Source organism: Typopeltis vanoorti, chromosome 5 (assembly GCF_054136105.1).
Source record: "Typopeltis vanoorti isolate ZY-2024b chromosome 5, IOZ_Tvanoo_1.0, whole genome shotgun sequence".
NCBI lineage: Eukaryota > Metazoa > Arthropoda > Arachnida > Uropygi > Thelyphonidae > Typopeltis > Typopeltis vanoorti.
In genome coordinates this window covers 92,279,407-92,299,081 of record NC_143553.1, presented here as the reverse complement: position 1 = coordinate 92,299,081, position 19,675 = coordinate 92,279,407, and the positions used below count along the sequence as shown (strand labels likewise).

The 19,675-nt window shown below is 37.5% G+C and overlaps 1 protein-coding gene across 4 annotated transcripts in view; it reads left to right on the top strand.

Annotated features, from left to right (window-relative positions):
* The first annotated feature begins 802 nt into the window (after nt 1-802).
* LOC150106650 (ELMO domain-containing protein 2) overlaps nt 803-19,675 on the top strand; it is a 284,336-nt gene continuing 265,463 nt past the window's right edge. For 3 of the 4 annotated variants that reach the window (XM_090393249.1, XM_090393247.1, XM_090393250.1), the window contains exon 1: nt 803-834. The gene's annotated coding sequence lies outside the window, so the exon portion shown is untranslated. Of the gene's footprint in view, nt 835-4,003; nt 4,034-19,675 lie in introns of those variants that run through there. The other variant, XM_090393248.1, reaches the window with a different exon arrangement.

The following is a 19,675-nucleotide window of genomic DNA, read 5'->3' as shown; positions in this document are numbered from 1 at the left end:
CTCTATTGTTCTGCCTGGTTTTTAGCGTTATTTCCAAAAAAGAAAAAAAGAAAAACCTTAATTTAACAGTGTGTCTTAAAATACGTTATAAAATGCGTTAAATACAATGAATTCACTAAAACCTGTAGTAATCAAAAACAAATCTAATTATTATTATTATTATTATTATCTCGGGCAACTCCAAGGAGTCGACAGACTCATCGAGGGATAGGGTAATAAGCCACAACCAGAAGCAGTAGTATATGGCAGCTGTCAAGCACCTGAACAGTACAATTAATGATAACCAGAGCATGTCAAAAGAATAGAGCTGAACAGCAGTATCTTTGGCTTCCACTGTCATGATATGGGCTATACAGATAACTATGAGTTTGACTGTCCCGTAATTTCATGTGATGATTGTTACAGTGAAAAAAAAACGGACCTCACTCAAACAGATGGTACTGTGCAGTAATTATCTATGATATACAAGGTGCACACTTGATGTACATGATAGAGAATTCCCCCTATTAAAAAAATCAATAAATAAAAAAATGCCTATTTTACAGGAGCTTTGAATTACACATGATCACACATAACTGCCTCGAACTCAGACTTCATCTTAACTATTTAATAAAAAAAAAAATAAAAGTTAATTTTCAATTTAGTAAATTTTGATAGTAAAGCATAAATGCAAGAGTGTTTGAATAAAATCACAGAAAATGTTTGAACAAAGGCATGATTTCCATTTCTTTATGTTTGGGTGGTCTGCTTGTTCAATTCACGTTGTTGACAATAGATGTCACTCGTTATTAGCGTGTGCTGTACCTCATGTAGTGTGTAGTGATTTGTGTTTTGGTGAGTACAATTATAGCATGGTAGTTAGGTACGATATGTAATTCGTGTCCTGAATTCTGATATTATGCAGTTGCAAGTATAACTTGTTAATTTATACTCGATCCAATGAACTTTATTTCCACTCGTTTGTGTGGAAATAAAGTAATAAAGTTTGTACAGATGTTTGTCGATTTTTAAGACGCCGGTTTATAAAGTGCTATATTATTATTATTATTTCGGCACTCCATGGAGTCAAAAGACTCATCGCGGGAGAGCCACTCTATCCATTAACACTACCTATCATACCTATTCGCTTTTGGGGCGCACACTACCGCCTCTAGCAATCCATTCCACTCATTCACGTCTCCGAGAAAATAATTTAGTCCACACACCTTTACTAACCACATTCTTAGAAAGTTTTCATGCGTGATCCCTTGTTTTTCCTCCCACTTTCCATGTATTGAAATTTTTTTTTCTGTGTCAGTCTTATAGTGACCCTTTGGTAACACCCACAATCTATCCTCAGGGAACATTTCACAAAAGTGTCACTAGCTTGATCACTTTCCTCTGAATTCTCTCCACCATCTCCTGATTCCCAAGAAATGCATGTGACCAAATCTGTGCACTGTAGTCAACATGTGACTGAATCAGAGATTTATAAAGTGAGATTATAAGCCCCCTATCTTTACTTGTGCTCTTCTCCGTCATTATTACCCCCAGATTCTTAGTCGCATCAATTTCCTGTAAACTGGTACCATCAGTATGATGTGAAGTGTGTAATCTTTTCATCTCGAAGTGCATCACCTTATATTTTACAACATTGAATTGACAACATTGTTTTTTGCCTACACTGCTATTTTATTTAAATCATCTTGTAATATATCCACATCACCTTTATCAACTATTGCCCTCCCTAATTTTGCATTATCGGCAAACAACTGAGTGTTCCCCTTCAAATATTTTGCTGTATCATTAATATACAAATTAAAGTGTAGTGGTCCTAGTACATATCCCAGATGCACTCCACTGTTCACCCTCATTCACCTTGATTCAACTCCACTATAGACCACCCTCTATCAGCCACCCCATCCATGCCACCAACCCCTTTTGCTACAAGTTATGTAATAGTTTTCCATGTGGTATTCTGTCAAATGCCTTTGCAAAGTCCAGCCGTATCATGGTATAGTCATTTCCTTTATCTAATTCTGCTCTCACCTTATGAAATGTGAAGAAATTACTAAACTATCATATTCCTACCCACTCATTCTTGAATTTTACTTTAAACCAACTTTTCCAATACTTGAACCACCACTCCAGACACAGTAATTGGTCTGTAATTTGCTACTTCTGTCTTGGAGCCACTTTATGTAGTGGAACTGTCTTACCCTCTTTCCACTCCCTTGGAACCCAGTCAGAGCTAAGACTTAGATTAACAACTTCGTCAGAGGCACTGCCAGTTCATTTGCACATTCTTGTAGCGCACGATCAGACATATTATTCAGGTCCACTATTGTATTCAATATACTGAGACCTCCTGTTCATCTACCTCAATGCTGACAGTAGTCTCTGTCACCTCAGTAACTGCAAAGTCACCACCTGGATCATATACCCTTGCAAAGTGATCACTTAGTAACTGAACTATATCTTCTGTTTCTGTCACTTTCCTACCATCAACATTGCATAATGTTATCTTTCCATAATCATTCTTTCTCTTACTTGCTACATAGTAATGGGGAAAAAACTCTTGGATTTACTTTGTTTGCTTAGCTAATTTTCTCTCAAAATCCAATTTAGCCTTTTTTACTATACTAGTTATTACCCTTCTTGCTTGTGCTTTATATTGCTCACAAGCATGCTAATCACCTTGTTGTTTATATTTCTTCCATAATGTGTTTTTTTTTTTTTTTTTGCAGCTCCTGCTTTATATTGCTAGTCATTCACTTAATCCCTATTCAATTTATCCTCCTGATCCTGGATATGGACTCTGATATTGCCTTGCTCAAACAATCCTTCCTATGCATCAAGTAGTTTCACATAAACCCTTTTTTTGACTGAAATTTCCACATGTTGAGCAACCTCCAAGGGCAAGACTGCATGGTTTGCGCTTTCCCCAATCCAAGGTAGAGTTGCTACTGCAGTTAAAGATAGATCTTCTGATGCTATTACCAGATTCAACACACTCAAACTCCTGGTTCCTTCCATCACGTGCTGTTTTATTATCCCTTAGTAACTGTATTAATTTCATTTCCATTTTGCCATATCTTTGTTCCAGTTTATATCACCATAGTTGAAGTCTCCCATGATAATTGCTCAGCCTACAGTCATGCTAATCTGCTGATACATGTCATCCACATTTTCTTCTGAACCTCTAGGTCTATAGCAGCAACCAACAATATGTTTTGCTCTATTGGCCTCATATCAGACAGCCTCAAATGAAACATTTCCATCAGATCTATAATTTTCTTTAACCTCTGTTTTTGTTGGTTGAAGTTCTTCAGCTATCATTAATAATACAAATCCTACTGCCCTATTTCTTCTGTCTTCCTTGAAAATACGATATCCATTGCATTTTATTCCTGTAACTACATCGTTCTCTGACAACCAGGTCTCGCTGATGTCAATAATTTTTGACCAAGCTGAGCTGATCAATGCTAAAAACTCCTCTCCTTTATTTCTGAAGATTGAGGCATTTGTGTGCATGCATTTCAACATCCTATTGGGCCCACAGTTACCTTTACATAATGTGATTACCTGCCCATTCTGGTTTGAAACTTGGGGAACTTCACCCAGCTCTCCATAATAGTTCCTGCACTCATACTTATCTATCCCATGGGTGGTTAGACACATGATTGATTGCTCCCCCCCCCTTCCAATATTTCTAATTTCCTCGATTTTGCACTTCCAAATTCACTGAAGAACACGTTCTTCAAGCACCTAACTCCACAATCATTTAAGTGCAGTCCATCGGTTTTTACGTCCTTTTTTATGTCCAATGTCTAGACTTGTGACTCCAGTCATGTCATAAAAACTATAGTCACTTCCTCCTTTGAATGTTTTTATTTTAATTTATTTTATTATTATCTACTTATCAGCTTTTATGAAATTTTGAAAATTCAGTTTAAGGGATTAAATGAGGATGGCATAACAATTGCTCTTTTTGAAATATCTAGATTCGAATCCATCTGTAATTGCAAAAGAACTTAAAGAATTTATGTTGAAGGTGAGTTAATTAGTTTCATATAGAGCTGCATTTCCCTCCCAGAAACTTGGGTGTTTCACCATGCAAAACAGGCAAGCTAGAGAATACTCAGTTAACAGATAACATACCAGCAATCATTATATTCTTATTTTAATCCTTTATATACAAGTGTAAACAAACAAGCTGTGCATGTATCAGGACTAGTCTTTTGTATATAGAAGCTGCTGACTTTACATCAGTTGCTCTGTATTTCATAACACAAAAACATGGGAAAGGCTGCTGCCTAGACAGGTTTTGAATTTTATTAAGGTATCTTCAGCAGGAGCCAGTCCCAGGAAGATCTCAAGGTTAAATTAGTCTAGCAGATCATATATTTTTCATATACAAGTAGTAAAATGGTATATCATTATATTAGAAAATGCTTTGAATCAGGGAGAGAAGTAGAAAGCTTTACCTCTGGGTTTCATTTTGGTATACTAAAGTGATTGATGAGATGACAACAGGCTATGTATATAAATAGAATAGTTGTGAAGGTACTCTATGTGCAAACTATGTTTGTTTACACTTGGGTAAATGACTAAAGCAAGAATATAATTATTTTCAAGTATAGTATACTTTGAAACCCTGCAGTAAAAATTTCTACAGCTCTCTCTGATCATAATGTTTAATAATATGGATTGACCATTTTATTATGTGTATATAAAAATATATTGCTTCTGAACTCATTAAACTATTTTCTGCTCCAGCTCCTATCGAAGACATATCAATAAAGGTCAAAACAAGTCTGGATAGTGACCCTTTCCATAATGTTTTTGCATTATGAGATATTAATACTGAGGCAATTAAGTAATTACCAGAAAAAAATATTCTGGATTTAGAAACCCAGTGGTAATGCTTTCTATAGCACATCAGCCTCATAAGCATTAAATGCTTTGTCCATAATTTTAACCATTACAGACTTTTCCATGTCATACTAAAAATCAAAATGTCTTTACTAGCTGATTAAGCTGCCTCCTCTATCTATCCCCTATAGCAGGCTAACAATTATTGTAAAGAATATGATATCTAGCTACAAATATCTCTGCCATTTTACTTTGGAATAACACAAAGTATATAAAAAACCTATTTGTTGCACATGTTCAGCATTAGAGAAACAAGTTTATAATCATTACGGGAGTCTGCTACTAACAAGTTTACTAACGGATTCCCATAATGATTATACTTTATTCTGCCCACTAATTGATCAGTTTACAAACTGATTAAGCCCTACATATAAAGTAGAATTAGTGTAGCTATATAATCTAAATGAGGATTGATACAGCATTAGACATATAAATAAAGTAATAATTATGCAGAAGAAGAAAAAGAATTAACATCAAACTGTTACCATTAATAAGTGGAATACTTTACTCAAATCATAGTTGTAAATGATAACAAGCAGTCTGGAAGTACACTAACATTGGAATGCACTGCACTGAAAATATTGCAAAGTGACGTATGGTATAAAATGATAGTTGCTTCAGCCATAATTCCGAATCATCCAACCAGCCAGCTGACTATAAGTTTGATTTTGACTTTGAATTTTGGCGTGGAGAAGGCTTGTTCAAAGGATTTCTTGTAACAAATGCAGAAAGACCAACATGTGTAGTGGATCATTATCATATATGTTAAGGTAAAGATCAGATGACGGCGCTTGCCAAAATTCAGATTTTCTAGAGCTGCATTCCATTGAACGTCACCCACGTATATATGCGCACACACCTTCCTCTACTATAAATATACTAAGACTAAAATACCAAAATATATTAAGTCTTAATAATAAATTTATTAAATTTTTAAATAATGATGAAAATGATATATCACTCTCAGATTGTTGTTGTTGTTTTGGATGTATGGATGAAACAACTAAGACCATCAGGCCAGTGTGTTGTGTGTTCTTCTTTCTGTTTTGCAGGATGAAAACCAGTTTCCAAGAGGGAAATCCCTGCCACTCCTCCACATGCTAACTTACACATGTTAACTAGGTTAACTTACCTTCAGTTGAAAAATCACAATAAAGGTTCTTTGCATCCTAGACAGAATTTGAACCTGACTCTTTCCAACCAGCTTACTGAGTGAAACCTTTCACAATGAGTCTGACTCCATGGAGGTTTGTTATGATGATGATAATTAAATATCATAAATTACTAAAGTAATTACAAGAAATAGTGCCATTTTCAAGCACCCCTGTCACATTAAGATAGATTAAAGCTTTTCACCTGAGAAAGTTAGAAGTCAGTTATCTGAAAGATTTTTTTTCATTCTTTCTTATTTTCCATTGTATCAGTCATTACTAGAGAAGAAACCTGAGGATAGTGCCTATCAAATAAAGGCACCCTGATTCTACTTCCATTCTATCATGTATTTTTTTTTACTGAAGATTTACTAATCTTGTCATTCTAAATTGAATTACAAAAATTTTTAATCAAATAGTTTTGATCTTTGTCACAAATTTAAAAAAAAAATACTGTTTTTGTTTATTAGACACACATATTCACAAGAATAAACAATAGTTTTTATTATTACAACTGTTTCAACCTAATTATTCAACCAGAAACTGACTGGCTATCATCAGTGCATCAGTATAATCACAAGGTGAAGCCAAAACAAAGAATGATAATCCTTTTTACAGAGCTGAGCTGGCTGAGTTCCACCTTATGGGTGGTTACAAAACAAAATAAGATTACAATTAAAGCCAATATTAAATTAATTGATTTGAAATAATAATTAATTGAATGTCATAGCGTTATATAAAAAAAGGGGGTGGGGAATTATTATTATTATATGATGCCTCCAGGGAGTCTAAAGACTCCCTGGAGGTGTCAACAAGGGAGGGTGTGCCACCAGCATCGAATGATTGTTCCCCTTCCAATTACTAACCATGCTCAAACTTGCTTAACTTTTTGCATGAGCCATTAGTAGCAAAGGCTATACCAATTGATCATTGAATGAATGTACTGCTGCTTGTCATTGTTGAGGATGAGACTCCCAAATTTTGAAAGTGTCTCCTACTCATCTCACAATTTATTGCAGTACAGAGGCAGTCATTCCAATTTAAGTTTGGGTGGTGTAGAAGTGCTTTGGCACTCTTTAAATAACTTCTCAAACCTAAACCTGCACCAATGTAAAAGGCAAGTAAAATAATGTTTGAATGTTTATCCTTGTGCCTGCTTCCATTTAAATATTTATACTTGTACAGGGTGATTGCAGAGGAATCTGCTGAACTTCAGGGGTCAATTCCTTGAGTGATTTTAAACCAGGAAAAAACTTTATATAAACTTATGTTTTTATAAGCTCTTCTGAATTAGCTGCTACCATTCATCCGCTTTCTTCTAACCGTGTGAGAACAAAAGTAGCTGCTGCGGAACACATACACTGTCCAACTCCAAACATACCAAACAAACTTCTCATCTTCCTTCATTCTTTGGAACAATCTCCCCGTTACTGTTTTTCCTACCAAGTATAACCTCCAACTCTTAAAAAAAACATATAAATAGGCCTCTTTCTTTCTTTCGCCTTAATCACTTACTCATGCTTGGCACCGTAGTGTTATAGGTCCTGTGACCTTTCATTTGCATAATGAATAGTATGTTGGTGAGAAGAGTTTGTAAATGTGCAAGATGCATATGAGGGAAGGACAGATTTTTACAAAAGTGACAGACATATTTAATTGGATTTGGTGTGAGTCAGCTAGAGAGACTGTTGGTGCAAGGAGGAGCAGTGAGCAATGACAGCATGTAAGAGCTGAAACAAAGGATTGTAAATGAGTAATAGCAGTGTGAAAGATAATGATGAGAGAACAAGAATGCAAAATGGAGAGGAAAATGGGGAGAGTCAAGGTGAGCAGGGAGACAGTATAAAGAGAGTGTATGTTAGAAGTAGTAGTGAATGTGTTTGAGGATGATTGATATATAACATTAAACTGTAGTCCCAGAACAGGTTTCTGTGCTATCCCACTCATCAAATATTGTGTAATAATAATCATAATATTGATTCTGTCATATAATTGTAGACTAAGAGATGATATTTAGTCTATATTCAGCTCCTGACTAAATTGTTATACATTAAATCATTGAGAGCATGTCTCCGGATCTCTTGGTGGTAGATGGATTTCATTGCTTGTTACAAAACCATCCTGCTTTTTTAATTAATTTTTTTTTATGGAGACCCCATAACCTGTAATACGTTAGTACCATTGATGGGCGATAAGAAACTTATGCCCGTTTGATTTGAAAATCTGTGGGTTGTCTTCCTTGGGAAACACGTGGTGGAAGACTGTTCCACAGAAGTAGCAGTGGAAGGGATAAACAAAGAAGATCAGAAATTTGTTCTGTGGGTTTTGCAATTGAACTCTGAGAGGGTACTGGTTAGCTGATGCACGCGTTTGTACAGATTTGTAGAGAGTGGGGAAATTATCAATGCCAGTTCTTATGAACACTAGCCATAGAAGTATTTATAGAAGAATGCAGGCTGCAGAGACTGAATCACTGTGCAAAAGTGAGTGGGAGTGTATTAGTGAGGGTCGTCATTCAATCTAACTGTTCCGTTCTGTATAGAATCCAGTATTTTCATGGAGCTCTTAGGAGCACCATCCCAGATATGAGAGCAGTATTCAATGTTTGGGCACATTTTTATATGGTTAAGAGCTGTTCAGATTTAAAGTAATGCCTTAAGTGAAGGAGAAAGCCTAATTTTTTGGATTCAGAGGAGGTAATAGTTGTAATATGTTTGTGCTAAGAGAGATTAGAGTTATTCCAAGAAGGTGAATCTCATCTTGAATAGAGATTTGAGTATTGTCAAGGGTAAGATTGGAAGAACAGAGTTTTTTTTTAGGAAATAATGCAGAGCTGTGTTTTGCTGGCATTAAAATTGATAATGTAATCCAAACTCATTGAATCTTTTGAAGATTGGAATTTAAGGTTGTAGAGGTTAGATTTCTGGAGGCTGTGGTGATTTGTACTTTGTAGTTTGTCAAATGAAAAGGACGAGTGTAATCTTCTGCCATCAGCAAAATTGTGTATTGGATTGAAAGTGAGCTGGAGTAGATATAGAAGGAAGAAAGTGTTTGAGAGAAAGAGCATTAGTTGTATAGGTAGAAGATAGGAGCCATTCACAACCACTCGAAGTTAGCATCTGGCCAGAAAGTTGGCTACTCAGTTGCAGAAGTTAGGATAGACTGAATAATGGGATTCCTAATACACCTTTTTGCCAATTCCAGTCAAAAGCTCTGGGGATATCAAGAGCAACCACTTCAGATTTGTCAAACTTTCCAAGGCATTTGTCCAGAGATAGGTGACAAAAATTAATAGATCCCCCTGTTGATTGATAGTGACAGAATTCATACTGTTGGTTATTTATTAGGTGAGTCTTCAGGTTAGCCATTGATGGTTCTTTCCATTACTTTAGAAAGAATTGAGGTTAGAGAAATTGGGCAGTACTTTTGAAAGTAAGAATTTGTCATCCTTCTTAGGAAAAATCTAAAGAATGGATGATAGCAAAAAAAGAATGAATGATAGCGAAAGTTCGATACATGAAAATAGAAACAAAGAAAGATGAATGAGTCTGAAAGTTGAGAAGAGGGGGTTGAGAGTTAGAAAGATTGAATGATAGAGAGAATGTGTTGCGAGATTCGGAAGTTGAATTGAATTGGATGAAGCAAGAAATGAAATGGATGCGGAATGAAATTAAGAAAATTCGGGTAAAAACTATTAATATAAATAATGATGGCACAAAAGAGTTAACGAAAGATGAGCGAGTGGAGTTGTATGGCGACTCCATTATTAAAGGTGTGCTGGAGGATAGAATGCATAAGGTATGTTTTCCAGGCGCTAAAATGAGTAGAGTGATTGAGGCATTGGATATGAGGCAGGAGCGAGCAAAAGAGTTAATAGGTACGAATGATTTGAGAGAGGACAAAGAGTGTGTCAAAATGGATATCAGGAGATTGCTTAGAAGGATAAAAGAGAATAGTGTGACAGGAAGGGTAGTTAGCGTGTTGCCTAGGTATGACTGTGGTGAAATGAGGTGGAGAGCAAGGATTATGAATGATATGCTGGCTGAAATGTGTGAGGAGATGGGAGTATAGTTTGTTAATGTGTGGAATGAGAGTGAGGGACGAAATGAGCTGTATGGGAGCAAAGGACTGCATTTGAGTGGTTATGGTGTGAGTCGCTTGGAGAGACTGTTGCTGGAAGGTAGAGAAGTGAATGGAGAGAATGAATCAGATCGAGTGGGAAGTGATGTGGAAGAGCGGGAGAGTAAGACAGGAGAGATTGAAGAGGTGGTTATGAATGGGGAAGTGAGTGGTATGAGTATAGAAAATGAGAGAATGGGTGTGCAAGAGGAGCAGGGAAACAGGGAGGATCAGGGCGGACAGGGGTACACAGCATGAGAAAGGTGGATGCTCCAAGAGGAGGTGAGCATGTGTAGGCAGGAAGGAATGGGATGACCAGGTATCAAGAGGAAACAGTTCGAATTGAAAAGGGTTTTAAAATGAAGAAGCAGAAAGGGAAATAGCCCCGGTCGAGCATGGAGAGATCACATCGAGTGAGTGGTATCAGTGAAACTAGCTGTAGATCCAGAAATGAACTGTTGTGTGTGTGTGTACAAATGCTAGAAGTATAAGAAACAAGGCAGTTGAAATGGTTGTGCTAATTGTGTCTGTTCACCCATAGATTGTCGGAATAAGTGAGACATGGTTGAAAGAAGATGACATCCTGATAGGAATAGAGATGGGAGGGTATGATGTGTTTCGTGAGGACAGAAGGGGTAAAAAGGGAGGGGGAGTACTACTGATGATAGAGAAAGAGTTATGTCTATATAAAGTGCAAGAGGGAAATAGTGCCAGTGGTTTTGAGGCAGTATGGTGTGAGACGAGGTGAATGGAATCAAATACTTGGTGGGATGTTGTTATAGACCAGGTAATGTGAATGGTGGTGATAATGAAATGTACAATCAAATTAGCCAAGTAAATAAGAAAAGGGTGATCATTATGGGTGATTTTAATTATGGCAATATAGACTGGAATGATGAGATAGCAACTGGAAGCAAAGAAAATGAGTTTCTTGAGTTTTTGAGAGATAACTACCTCAGACAGTATGTAACAGAGGGCACACGAGGATTGAAGGTCTTGGATTTGGTGATCTCATCAGAGGATGTAATTATAAATGAGGTGTCAAATCATCCACCAATTGGTGAGAGTGACCATGAGATGATTACCTGGGTGGTTGCCAGCAGTGCGAGGACCTCTGTGAGAAAAGGGTATATGTGGAACTACAAGGGGAGTGATTATGAAGAGCTCAATGAAAAGAGATCAATGCAGCTTCGGGGATTTTCAAAAACTGCTTAGTAGATGCAATGTATAAATGTATTCCAAGGGTGAGATGGATGAATAAAGAGATTAAGCATGCGATACAGAGAAAGAAGGCATTGTGGAGGCAGCATAAGAGAAGTGGAAATAACCAATTCCCTGAGGTCTACAAAGACCAAGCAAGGAGGGTGACTTGGTTGGTGAGGGTAGCTAAAGAGAGGTATGAACAGCAGTTGGCTAATGAAGCCAAAAAGAATCCTAAGGAGTTCTTTTGATATGTAGCTAGCAAAAGAAAGAATAATTATGGAAGGATGACATTGATTGGAGAAAATGGTATAAAGACAGCTGATGCAGAATGTGTGGTGGAGATACTTAATGAGCAGTTCATAAAGATCTTTCAATCTTGTGAATGTGACTTCATGGAGGGATTGAGAGCAGTTGATGATGGGGAGGAGAGACTGACTGTAGGTGAGCAAGAGGTGTATGGGGAGTTGAGTAAACTAGATGTTAATAAGGCTGTTGGATTTGATAATATATCACCATGTATTCTGAAAGAATGTGCCAGGGAGTTGACACCTGCCTTGACATTTTTTTTAATATGAGTCTTGCACTTGGTCAAGTTCCTAAGGAGTAGAAGGAAGGCAAGATTGTGCCACTTCATATAGGAGGTGATCGGACTCAAGCATCAAACTATAGGCCTATCTGTGTGTCAGGTGTTGTGGTTAAGTTGTTGGAGAAGCTTGTGAGAACGAGGATCTTGAATTGGGTTGATAACAATGGTATTATCTTTGATGGACAGCATGGATTTGCTAAAGGGAGGTCATGTTTTAGTAATCTGCTTACTTATTACAATAAAGTGACTGCTTCCTTGGACAGAGGAAAAGGTTACACAGTAATATACTTAGATATCACAAAGGCTTTTGATAGAGTACCTCATGATAGGTTGACAGTCAAACTAGAGCAGATGGGGTGGGATATTAGATTGGTGCATTGGATTGGAGACTGGCTATCTGATAGGTATCAGCAAGTTGTGTATGGGGGGGAGCAATATCCAGGAAAAGGAAAGTTACTAGTGGAGTGCCTCAGGGGGTCTGTTTTAGGTCCATTTCTGTTTAACTTGTATATTAATGATATAGGTGAAGATTTGGATGGAGATATTGAGTTGTTTGCAGATGATGCAAAGTTGGGGTGAACCATGAAGTGTAGTGAATTGTGGCCTTACAGGAAGACTTGAATAGATTGAGTGATTGGGCATGGAAATGGGGATGTGAGTTCATTGTTGCAAAATGTAAGGTTTTAAAATTTGGAAAACAAAGATGGGATGCAGAATTTATGCTTGGTGAGAATATATTGTTGGAGGTAGAGGAAATAAGAGATATGGGGTTGATAGTGGATAAGGATCTGAAATTTAGGGGGGGGGGGACATAGCCAAAATTGTGAAGACAACACAAAGGTTTTGGGGAATGATGCGGATGACACTGACATGTAGAAGTAGGGAGATTCCCTGTTCCGTTGTTTAAGGCTTTGATTAGGCCACACATGGACTATTGTGCCCAGATTTGGTCACCAGGTTTTCAGAAGGATGAAGAGATGTTGGAAAGGGTCCAAAGGAGAATGACTAAGGTAGTTTCTGATCTTTGGAATGTTAAGTATGAGGGAAGATTGAGAAGATGTAATTTGCAGAGTCTGGTGGACAGGAGGAAGAAGGGAGATATGATAGAGACCTACAAGTTGGTAAGGGGTTGTTATAGGATCAATGCTGGAGAAGTTTTACAGAGAATAGTTGGAGATCAGGGGAGAACCAGAACTCATCCCTGTAAGCTGTATAAAGAGGGAGTGAGAGGCAGGTTTTTTTCGTGCAGAGTTGTGAATGATTGGAATGCCTTGCCTGAGAATGTGGTGTCTGCAAAGAGTGTGAATGTGTTTAAAACACGGCATGATGAGCTGTGTGTGATAAAAGGACCTCCCAGATGAGTCTTTGACTCCATGAGGTCTTGGAGTGGTAATAGTAATAATAAGTAGAATAAGAAAGTGTAAATTGGCGGCATAAAATAGGAGTCAACTCTGGGGTACAGATCTTTTGAACAATTTGAGGAATGCCATCAGGGCCAGGAGATTTTTTGGTTATCCAGTTTGAGCAAAATTTTTCTGATCTTTTTTTTTGACAAAAGATCAAACACAGCATTGAGTGTTAGGTGCTTGGAATAGTTGGAGGACATTTACCATGATTGCATGGTAAGGCTTATGTGTTGGCAGTACATGTTAATTTACTTTCACAGCAGTATTGATTACAACACAGAATGATAAGAAAATAATTAATATTTATTAATTTATTCACTGATATTTTGCTGGTATTATATCCAGCATCTTCAGAGCACTAGAACAGTTTGTCACAGTATAAACAACAGTTTGGTATAACAGTTGGACTAGTTTAAAAAAAATTGTAACAGACAACACATGGAACTAAAGTCCTAATTTGGCACCATCAATGTGGAAAAAAAAGAGAGAGAAAACGTGTTAGTTAGATCTTAAAATGACTGTCTCTCAGATTTTTGGTAAATTTATACAGCCATACTTGAGGTTTGAATTATGTTTTAAAACTTCTACTAATTCTAAAAAAAAAAACGATCTCTCTGACTTATGACCTCTGTGTAGCACTTTTGTTTTCTTCTATTTGATCCTGTGTGAAGGGTATCCAAGGCATGGTTTGCTAGACCTGAATTGCCATAACGGTAGCATTGAATATATTTTTTATGTTCACCAAGGTGGATGTCAACAATTCTTTCCGTCTTCCATAGTAAACCAGAACAGGGCACTTCATAAGCTCCTGGATGTGATAAAGAAGAGAGTTTGTACTTAGGTGGACGGATGAGAATTGCCAATTTGACATATGGTTGAAATATGGTGTGTGTGGCTGATATTTATTAAGCACTCTAGATATATTATCAGATGTGCCTGAATGTATGGGATGGTAACAGTTTTGCTATAGTCTTGTGTGATAGTCAATGTAGGGGATTTATGGGGAGCATTTAGTATTTTTTCTATCCTATGGGGATTATGGCCATTGCCTAAGAAAGTGATACAAGGTGGTAAGAGCATTGTCATTGGAACAGATAGCTCTAACTCTGTGAATTAGTGTTTTTAGGATACCATACTGTTGAGTTGGATGATGGTGTGATTGTTTGTGCAAATATTTCCCTGTATGTGTGAGTTTTCAATAAAAAAAAAAGATAATGAACCATCAGGAAACCATGTGATTAGTGTATCCAGGAAGGGCAGTCATTAGTTTCCTTTTCCATTGTGAAGTGGATTTTAGGTTGTTGGCTATGTAAAGGCACTAAAAATGTATCCAGTGCATTTACATAATGGCCAAATAGCAAGCACATATTCAACGTAGTGTAGTCAAACTACTGGTGTGGCTGTATTCATAGCTAGCTTTTCCATAAAAAAAATATCCCCACTATTATTATGGCAAGTTGAGTCTAGCAAACCATGCCTTGGATACCCTTTCACACATGATCAAATTGAAGAACACAAAAGGGCTATGCAGAAGTCATAAGTCAGAGAGATTGTTTTTTGAATCAACAGCAGCTTTAAAACATACCCCAAACCTCAACTTACAAAAAATCTGGGAGAAAGTCATTTTAAGATCTAATTAATACACGTTTTCTCTCTTTTTCCACATAGATGTGTCAAATTAGGACTTTAGTTCCTTGTGTTGTCTGTTACAATTTTTTTAAACTAGTCCCACTGTTATGCCAAATTGTTTCATGTGCTGTGGCAAACTGTTCTTGGGCTCTGAAGATGCTGGATATAATACCGGTGAAATATTAGCTAATAAGTTAATATTGATTATTTTCTTATCATTCTGTGTTGTAATCAATACCATTAAAATAATCTAACATTTACCATGATCATTCATTCCTGGCCCAACCTGAAGAAGAAGTGGGAAGCCAAGAGGTTGGCTTTTTCTGTGGGTGTTGCAATAGCACTGTTGGGCAGAAATTATGGCCACTAGCTTTAGCTAGAGTCCAGAAGGCATGGCTGCCATTTGGGCAGGATGCAAGTATCTTGCTTTTAGCTTTCTCAGAATTTGTTTTGATGTGGTAATAATTTTCTTGCAGCTATTACGAGCTTTGGTGTAGGCTGTAGGAAAATGGTGTTTTGGACGCAAGCCAGTTGTATGTCTGACTCTTCTTTTGTAGAGCATTGGTGCCACCTGTGGGAGAATCAAGGCTTAGTTAGTAGACAAGAATTTAGGGTGGAGTGGGGAATAAATGTTCCCATGCCAATGAGTATTATTTCAGTGATTCTTTCTGCATATAGGTTTGGTTCGAGTGATCAGAAACAGTAATCTGACCAAAGAAATGAGAAGTAGAAGTTGTGAAGATCATTGCGCTTGGCTTTCTGGTAATGCCATACAACATGTGGATGCGAGTGTTTGTGTATGTGTTGCTACTTTGGGGAAGAGATCTGCACTACATGTAGTCTGAGCTGCCTAGCAGGCTGACAGTATTCATAGTGTACTAAGATGGGTCACTGGTGAGGAAGGGGTCCAAAGTGTTTGGGGAGTGGTTGGGATTCTGGTTTTCTGGTGGGCATGTGAACAATTAGTGAGAGATCATTTGTGATTGCAAAAGTGTCAGCATCTCAACCTGCTTGATCTGTGCAGTTGGAAGCCCGAGGAAGATAACTTCACTTTTTGGAGAGTTGGATTGGAGAAAAATCAATATTTAAGGAAAGGTGATGGAAGAGTTCAGGGTGGTTATTGGCATTAGGAGAGCAGTAGACACAGCATATGAATTTTGTAGATTGGAGTAGGATGATTTTTAGCTAGATTAGGTCAAAATTGGGAGGTTCCAGGTTGGATACTTTCCAGCATGGTATATCGGAGCAAACATATATGCAGACCCCATCCGTGTAAAGGCATTAGAGTGTGTAGTTGGGAAAGCAGACGGTAATGTTTGATGAGGTTGAGATTTGAATTTCTGTCAGGAAGAGCAGGTGAGGCTTTGCAGACTGAAGGTGGAAGTGAATGTCATTAAGGTTAGAACTGAGGCCACGTATATTTGTGAAATGGATCGAGAAGGTGCCGTGAAGTTTGTTTTTGAACATATATCCCACACGTTTCCTATGTAGTGTTTGGGATCAGGCTTTCACATTGGTTGTTTACAGAGTTTGATTTTCTCATTAGTATCTCTTCTTTGTAATTGATTGTCCATGTTTCTTCGCCATTTGCATTTCTCTTCCAGTTCTTTTCTTAATTGCTGCCTTTTTTTGCACAGTGCATAGGTCAAATCTTTCTGTTCTCATATGTGTGATGTTGGGCTGGTACCTTCCAACTTGCTATTATGGCTGATATGAATGTCCATCGGCTTGTTGGGTTATTACAGGTCACTTTTATTAAGTGTAGGAAGTTCTTTTCATCTCTCCATGAGATCATTGACCTGAAACAGTGACACCTGATGAGGCTGTCTCGGGGTCAAAATTGCATTGTTCAGTGAGGCTGCAAATGTCGTCATTTAGTGTTGCATCGGTTTCCAAATGAAAGCTTAGGATGATGGCATTGTACATCTTATTTTCTGCCTCAGTCGTGTCTTGAACTGATGAAGCAGTAAGATCACAAAGCTTGTTGTCGTTGTCTAGGATAGGCATGTTAGCTTCGAGATGCGATGCTGATCATGGATTGCTTTGAGCTTTTTTTTCGATTGTGTCAGTTTTCCATGAGAAAGTTTCATCGAGCATTATAAGGTGCTGTTCCTGGCCATCCACTTGCAGAGGTTTGGGGGTTGTTTAATTGCGGGGAGGTACAAAGGACAGAAAAATGGCTGGCTGCCCTGCCTGAGGGTGCTTAGGAGTTTGACCACTGGTTCTTCGATTTTGGCATGAATTGCCAATTCGTGCCAATTTTGGCACAAGTGGCATGAATCTACTGGCAACAGGAATCACAAAGTATACTCTTTCTTATACATAATGTTTAGAGTGTAGCTTTGGCATTTTAAGGCTTCAAGAGTTCTATCTGCAGCACTGAGACTCATAGTGCTTTGTTGTCACTCTGTTTTGTTTCTGCCATCTTGCTTCATGCCACAGGCATGTCTACACTTTGACTTCTAACACTTGCTATGGCCGATATTAACCTATAGGAAAACTTTTTTTGAAATGCTTAGAATACTTATGATTGGTTTAGTGACCTTCACTTTCTCAATAACCATTGCTGTACTTTCTTTTTGGACAAGAAGATAAAGTGAAATCACTTTTGAAATGTTATAATAGCAGAGTACAGTTTCCAAAGTCGTTACTTGATCTTACTGGAGTCCTCTTGGATTATCTAATCCCTAGCCTATACAATGGTACCCCCAGTTATCCAACCACAGTGTCAGATAACTGAAAGGTTGAGTAACTTGAAGGTACAATTATATGGTGCTGTACTAGAAGTCATTTGGTACGCTAACTTACCTCAGTCCTGAAGATACTTTCAGGCGCAAACTTTGTTTGCTCACACTTGGATAAAGGATTAAACTAAATTTATTATACTCTAACCAAGTGAAAAATAAACTTTCAACATCTTTCTCTAAATCCAGAGTAATTTATTAAAAATGGGTGGCACACCATTTGGCAACTCCTATAGGTAGAGATGACCTGCGAATGCTTCTGCCTGGTATCTCAGCTTGGGCCTGGCTCCCTCTGAAGAGACCTCAATAAAGGTTGAAACTAGACAGGGTAGTGGGCCTCCCTTAATGCAGAACATTAGACATATCCGTAAGGATAAGGATATGTGTTTTGCATTATAGGAGATACTGAGACAGGAGTATTGGTAGCTTGCTCCACCTTTGCAACGAGTTGCCCTGGTGTGTACCACCTTACCTCAGTCCTGAAGATACTTTCAGGCGCTAACTTTGTTTGCTCACACTTGGATAAAGGATTAAACTAAATTTATTATACTCTAACCAAGTGAAAAATAAACTTTCAACATCTTTCTCTAAATCCAGAGTAATTTATTAAAAATGGGTGGCACACCATTTGGCAACTCCTATAGGTAGAGATGACCTGCGAATGCTTCTGCCTGGTATCTCAGCTTGGGCCTGGCTCCCACTAAACTAAAATTTATTATACTCTAACCAAGTGAAAAATAAACTTTCAACATCTTTCTCTAAATCCAGAGTAATTTATTAAAAATGGGTGGCACACCATTTGGCAACTCCTATAGGTAGAGATGACCTGCGAATGCTTCTGCCTGGTATCTCAGCTTGGGCCTGGCTCCCACTGAAGAGACCTCAATAAAGGTTGAAACTAGTCTGGGTGGTGGCCCTCCCTTAATGCAGAACATTAGACATATCCGTAAGGAGATGTGTTTTGCATTATAGGAGATACTGAGACAGGAGTATTGGTAGCTTGCTCCACCTTTGCAACGAGTTGCCCTGGTGTGTACCACCTTACCTCAGTCCTGAAGATACTTTCAGGCGCAAACTTTGTTTGCTCACACTTGGATAAAGGATTAAACTAAATTTATTATATTCAATTCAATAACTTATTCAATTGTTGGCTAATTGAAGGCTCATTCATTTGATGATTCAGATTTTCAAATTGAGAGACCATCATTATACTAAAGTATATATGAGCAGAATTCACAATAATTTTTTTTTTTTTTTTTTTTTTTTTTGCTTTGTGCAGTAAATAATATTAATTTTTTTCTGAAGGGACTAATTGTACCCTTTCTCTGGAGGAAGTGAAACAGATACTCATTAAACTGTTCATTTTTGGTCTAAGCTGTTAAAACTGAGAAATTTTATTGTTAAAAGACCATAAGATTTAATGATTACAAATACAAAGAGCCAACAAGTTTCACTAGCCGCTGTCTAGCATTTTGAAGGCTGTACTGGTGTGAAAACAAATGCATTAAGTTACATGAAAACATACACTTTAGTAACTGTTAGGCCGTTACATTTGATAATTTGTGTTTGATGGCGTGCATGCGTTCAAATGCTTCAGTCAGAATCCAGTACATGACCACGTGTTGTGTAGTTTTTCGCATATTGTAGTTCTGTTGAGCTGAGAGAATTGATGAGATATTTCCATATGTCTTTAAGAATAGTACCTTGATTTCTATTTAAATTATTGCCTGTGCATGGCACCACTGCTGCTTCTTTGAAAGTTCTGTGTCTGTAGTCATTCTCGATGTAAGGTATAGAACTGTTTTTCCAATCTATAACATGATTTGATGTTGCGAAATGATGAGCTAAACCAGATGTGATGATTCTATTGTGATTGACTTCCCCCGCATGTTCCTTCTGTCTTATTTCAAAACTTCTAGAGGT